The sequence below is a fragment of the Diadema antillarum genome, unplaced genomic scaffold (genome assembly GCF_040938485.1).
Source record: "Diadema antillarum isolate AM-2024a unplaced genomic scaffold, OU_Dant_1.0 scf00000006, whole genome shotgun sequence".
NCBI lineage: Eukaryota > Metazoa > Echinodermata > Echinoidea > Diadematoida > Diadematidae > Diadema > Diadema antillarum.
Window position 1 is genome coordinate 2184134 of NW_027270895.1, and position 6000 is coordinate 2190133.

At 36.5% G+C, this 6000-nt stretch overlaps 1 pseudogene; it reads right to left on the reverse strand.

Moving 5' to 3' along the window:
- Positions 1-1989: 1989 nt before the first annotated feature.
- Positions 1990-4443, reverse strand: LOC139715769 (ileal sodium/bile acid cotransporter-like; annotated as a pseudogene).
- Positions 4444-6000: the final 1557 nt, after the last annotated feature.

Genomic DNA, 6000 nt, shown 5'->3' on the forward strand with positions numbered 1-6000 from the left:
ATAGATGGGCCATTTTCACACAGGTGAGGAAACGAAATTGCAATACTGAATGACAATAACTACGATTACAATTTCGATTACAGTTATCGTCTGTGCATACGACCAAGCCATGCTTCGCGGATTCTGCTGTTAAAAATTTCAGAGCGAAGAGAGGAGGTGTGGCTTCTTTCCGAGTCCCCACAAAATAATACCTTTCCCTTGAGCGCGCTTCGACTGCAGCGCGAAAATTTGAGGAGCGCGGAAATGGTTAATTGGTCACCATAAACTCTGCCTCCCCCCCCCCCCAAAAAAAAAAACCAACAACAAAAACAATTAAAAAAACCAAAACGATTTAGAGCTCGACAAGGACACACGCCTGTTTCAGTTCAGTTCGATTGAAATAATTAACGGAATTGTAATGAATTGCTTTACTTCAGAGTGGCATTTCAATGTTTAACCCCTAACAGATAATAATGATAATAATGATAGTGATAATAATAATAATAATTATTATTATTGTCATCATTATTATCATTGTTATTATAACTATGACAATGGTAATTATCATTACTATTATAATCATGATGACAATAAATATCATTTATAAATCGCTCATTACAACGTTTCTAAGCGCTAAGCGTCTCGGAAAAAGTTAGAAAGGAAAAATTCAGTCATGGCGTAAATAGTAAGATGAAACACAATACAACATACATAAAATACACATTGTAAATCATAACTTATGGAACGACCGTAACATATCATATATAACATATAAATAAAAATTACATGTCATGAGAGAACAGGTAATACCCACGAAAATCTACCATGTCATGAGCAATCAGCTATGAGTATGGACAACTAAGATTATTGTTAGTATGGGAACTCCAAATTTTTGGCATGTTTAAGACTTGGAACCATCTTTCTTAAATGGTTCCTAGTCTACTTACCAAAGGCATCGTTGCTGTGCTCTAAGGTTCGGATAAACGAATCCGTTTTCATTGTCGGATTAACGAGCATTTACGTATTCAAAATGTGTGTGTTTCGGAATAACGAATCTTTGGAATAACGCACCTCTTATCGACTGTCAGATTATTCAACCTTTGTTATCTGGTCAAACACTACGAATGTGAGAAATCAATAAATACTACATTACAAAATGACTTGCGACACATTTCAACAGACAGAAGGACTTATTAGCAACAGAGATATACAAATCAAACGATAACGAAATTACCAACTAAACGAAGTAAACTTTATATTCCTTCCATAAATCTGCCAATTGAGAAAATAAACAATACTCAAAAGTACATTTCGATAATTTGCTTTTCTCAATAGTGTACTAACAGTCTTTCCAGTAACCCTTTAGTCTTGTAGAAATAAACACTTTCAAGCGTACAGAAGTCAATCAAAGTCAAACCTTGACAACTGACCAATATCACACAAAAGCGGTAACTCAAGCGCTAGACAAGATGAATATTTAAAAAGACGTTAGACCTTTAAAATTGTTTCACCGGAAAGAATATGAAATCCATAATGGTTAGCCGTAATCCAATTCTTCATGTATCTAGCTATCAAAGGACTATATAAAAGCTAACACGGCAATGACCAAACGATCACATGATGTGAATATCTTTTTGTTGATTTCGAAAAAATAAGGGATAAATTTCATTCCAAGATATATGTAAATAATTTTTAATGAATATTAATTTTCAAATCAAACAAACCAAGACCAAAGATATTATTGTCTATGTACACAATATATTCTCAAATGCTGACGCGCAGAAATATCTAATCGAAAAAATTATTGCTGTTTTTTTTTTCTTTTGGTGGTGGTGTTTCTTTTTTTCTTTTTTTTTCTTTTTTTTTGGGGGGGAGCTTTTTTAGTGTCATACACAAACATCTTCTTAAAGTAAACGTGTGTGTTGTTCTTCCCCTAATTCATTTTGAAATGGTTCTAACTTCTGTTCCACCTTCTGACTGTAAACTGAGTCACCAATGTCGCTCTTCACTTCAATGCCACAGGTCTCCAAGCCGTTGGACTCGACTCGAACTAAACATTATTTCGATGTTGTCTCCAGTATCCTCCTCTTTGCCTCCCCGCATATATACAACCTGTACAAGGCATCTGTACAACCCGACCAGTATAAAGGGTTCGATATAGATGAAAAATGAGTAGAGAATCGGATAGAAAAGTATATCAAGGATGAGTGGCGAATCGGCGAAGGAGAGAAGGGTTAAGGTCCAACCAAGTCTCACGTTCTGAGAGCCGTCTCGAAGGCAATAGCACGACACTTGGCATGAGACTGTCGGAGCAAGAGGGCGAACCCGTAGCCTATGGCGAAGCCCAGGGCTGGAAGAATCATGATGGAGCACAGCCACAGTGCCCACCCGGCTTTGTAGAAAGAGGGATTCAGAACTATGGCGACGGAAACGGACGAGATGCTTGTAAGGGCCATTAAACTCAAGGATATCTGATGCAAATGAGGAAACGTATCAGCGTAAAGCTCAGATCGTTTCTTCCATTAATATTAATCAATTCGTCTATTTCTATAGCAGGATCTTTAGTAGGCTTTTGATGATTATGTTTTCGTCAAAAGGACTCTGGACTACATCTTATTTTTGTTACTGTTTGTTTACTATTCTACTCTCTACCATCATAGGTGAGTTAGAACCTAATGTTCTAATGGTCACATCTTCTTCCTCAACACTTTTGTTGTGTTTCCTACATTCTTATGTCTGGTAGGCTTATTATACCTCCTGAAATTTCTACCATGAAAAATTACCTCGGTTATATATCATTTATCAAACATTTTATTACATCCAATATTTTTCATGCCTTGATTAATAAAGGACTAACATATAATTGATTTACTTTAAATTTGAAAATACACCTACACATAAGACAACTTTTCAAAGGTTCTTAATTCCTTAAAAGCTTACTGATTCAAAGTCTTAGAAAACAATAACACTGCCATGCCTTGTCAATATAAAGCAATAGTTCATTTTATCGCACAGTTTCTAATGAAACTTTGCTTTTTCTCTCTCACTCTCTCTGTCCATCTCTCTCTCTGATGTTTTTTCATAGGTGAAGGAAGACGAGTATTGCCCTTTCAAGGTTATAAAGGTGTCCCGTATGTGATATATTTGATGCGACCTTTAATGTAGTAAATTATGTAGTTTATGTAGTTTATCAATGGACATGAACTTAGGTGAGAGTACGTACAATTCAATTTTGCATAGGATCCAAATTATTCTTGACAGTGAATACTGTGCTATAGAATCACAATTTTTTTTAAAGAAGTCTAGACATATCCCATCTAACTTAGGCGTGAAATCCGTGTCGTCCAGGCCTTCTTCCACCAGTGCAAGAATATTCCGAAGGAAACGGGGATCAAAATAGTGATGAGGGTTGTAAAAATATCAAGGCAAGGAATCACCGCTGACTCACTGGTCCACACCTGAGAGTAGATAAAAAGATTTAGAGGCATCATCCCTAGGGCGGCGACTGTGGAAACTGTTGTCATGGAAACACTGGAATGAGAGGGAGAGACACAAATTCACCTCTATATGGGTAGAAATTCAGGCACACTATTTCATACATTTGTGGGCTTATCGTGTGCCCTTTTTCACTTCTCCTCTCTGCTTGGTTTTTTTTTTTAAAGAATACTTTAGGTATAAGAGCCTTCCTCAAGAGAAATATTATTTTCTTGATGAGCAATTGACTATTTTTTTTCGTTTCGTTTCTTTCAGTGAAAATAAACAGAGTAGAAAAAAGTGGTGCTGAACACAAAAAAAAAAATGCTGATGAATGAAATTATGTATATCAAAATAAGAGAGAAAATGAAAGCACCTCAAAGACAGAATTATTACCTCAGACACACGTCACCGTTCGTCCAGTATATATAGATATTAGAAAGGGCTCCACCAGGACAGCATGCAAGTACGAGGACCGATATGGCGCCGGCTACTTCAAGTTTCGAGGCCAGGCCGAGGCAAAAGCCGATGAGAGGCAAGAGTATAAACTGTGACGCCATGCCGATGAAAAATCCGGCAGGATGACGAAACTGGACGAAAAGAAAGTGGACCAATGAGACTGGAAAAGAAGTTACTTCATCATGAAATGCAGATTTCATTATCTTAAAAGTCAGAAAAGATAAAATTCTCCTCACTTTCGAAAATTTAAATACGTTCTTCTATACCATCCTTTGTTGAAAATACGGTTATTATTCTACCGGTACTTTTACACTTAGTGATGGTACGCCAGACGTTACCACTTCTTCAGGCTTGATCTTTCCTCAAAAATTGTGTGATGTACACAGCAAAGCTGCTAGACATGGAGAAGCCAGAAATGAGAATGCGATTTTGACTCCAATCAACATATTATATAAATGATATATTACGTCAACAATCCGTTTCTTTAATGTCTTTAAAATCAATGGTCACGCCCATGGACAGCATCGCCATCACTGATCACAAATGCGGAAGTGGCCAAAATCTGTGACACCAGGCTGAGATTTACGCCACCATTCGGAGAACCAATAGCGGTACCATTACCGGTAATGTTTGGCGTTGTTGTAGACGGCAGAGTCGACTCGGTGACTAAGATCACTGTCACACCCGTAGCATGTCCTCCGAAATCCACATCACTGCATACCAGAGAAGCCTAACTAGGAAGGACATACACATAACAGAGCTTGAAGTCTTTATCAACGCCGTTATTATCAATTGAAGAATATGATGATTATTATCAATGTGATCCTATCAACGTCAGGGGGCGCGTTTTGTGAAATGCTTAAACTAAACTAAAGCAAAGTGAAGAAAACTAAACTAAACTAAACTTAACAGAAATAGAGTAGACTAAACTAAACTAAACCAAAATAAGATAAAGTAAGATTCCACCAAAGGGATATAAAACCAAAATGTATGTGTGAATTGAGTGAGTGCAGCAACATTTATAGCAAAACACAGCAGTGAATTTTGAAGAAAAAAAAATCTTACAGTTCTTTCAAAAGTTTATAAAGTTTGAAAGATTTTGACGCAGCAATTGCTAGATGAGAAGACTGCAACACTTCTGACGTCGTTTATGAAAAAGAAAACTTGTGGACAATTAATATAAAGAGAATATAACTACATTTGATTTGTGATGAAGATGATACATTCCGTCGACTTGTCTGGGACTTAAGCCTATGTTAAGGGAAGTATATGTTCGCCTTATTACCGTGAATGATTTCTTTTTTTTTTTTGCTGTTTAGTCTCATTTGCTCAACAACTTTATAGAGGCGATGTATAACTACTGTATAAATCGGCTCTCGTCACTCTAGCATTAGTGGTATCTTTTTTTAATCTAAGCCACTCGGCATCAAACCGTGCACAGTATTGCTTCTCATAGTTTCAGGATTTATGATTATATCTTGATAGACGCATAATAGGAAGGCTTAAATAGAATTTTCTTTTTTTTTCTTAAAACGGTCCTTAAGTTCACTTGCGTGTTTAAATTTCAGTGTATTAAAATGTAGTTTTACCAGTAAACGCGAGTTCAAATTATTTATCAGGTACTGAACTGTGACAAGAAGATAAAAGAAAAAAATACAGATGAATATAATATTTATGTCAAGAAATAAGTACAGACAAAGGAAAAGTAAGCTGTTTGCCCATCATCGCACAATGTTTCACAAGACTGACAAGATTGATTTCAAGTGATGTAATACGAATTTGCATTGCTGCTATTCACTTTAGAGTTCAGAGACGTTTTACCAAGGTAAAGAATGAAGGCTGTGTTAACTGGCGTCTCTCTTGTCGTGGATTTTTTTTTATCCTTTACATACATCCCCGGGGCACCTTCAGAGAACTCACGTAGATCATTATTTATCCTGTCATTTCACTTCTGGTAACAAGCACGGGGCTATTCTGATATGTTTTCGATCATAAGTTATCGATCTTTAATCAATATTGGATTGAAAGATGATGCAAGATAAAACTTACCATTACCAGCTGGAAGTTGCCTTGGAGAGGAGCCAGAGG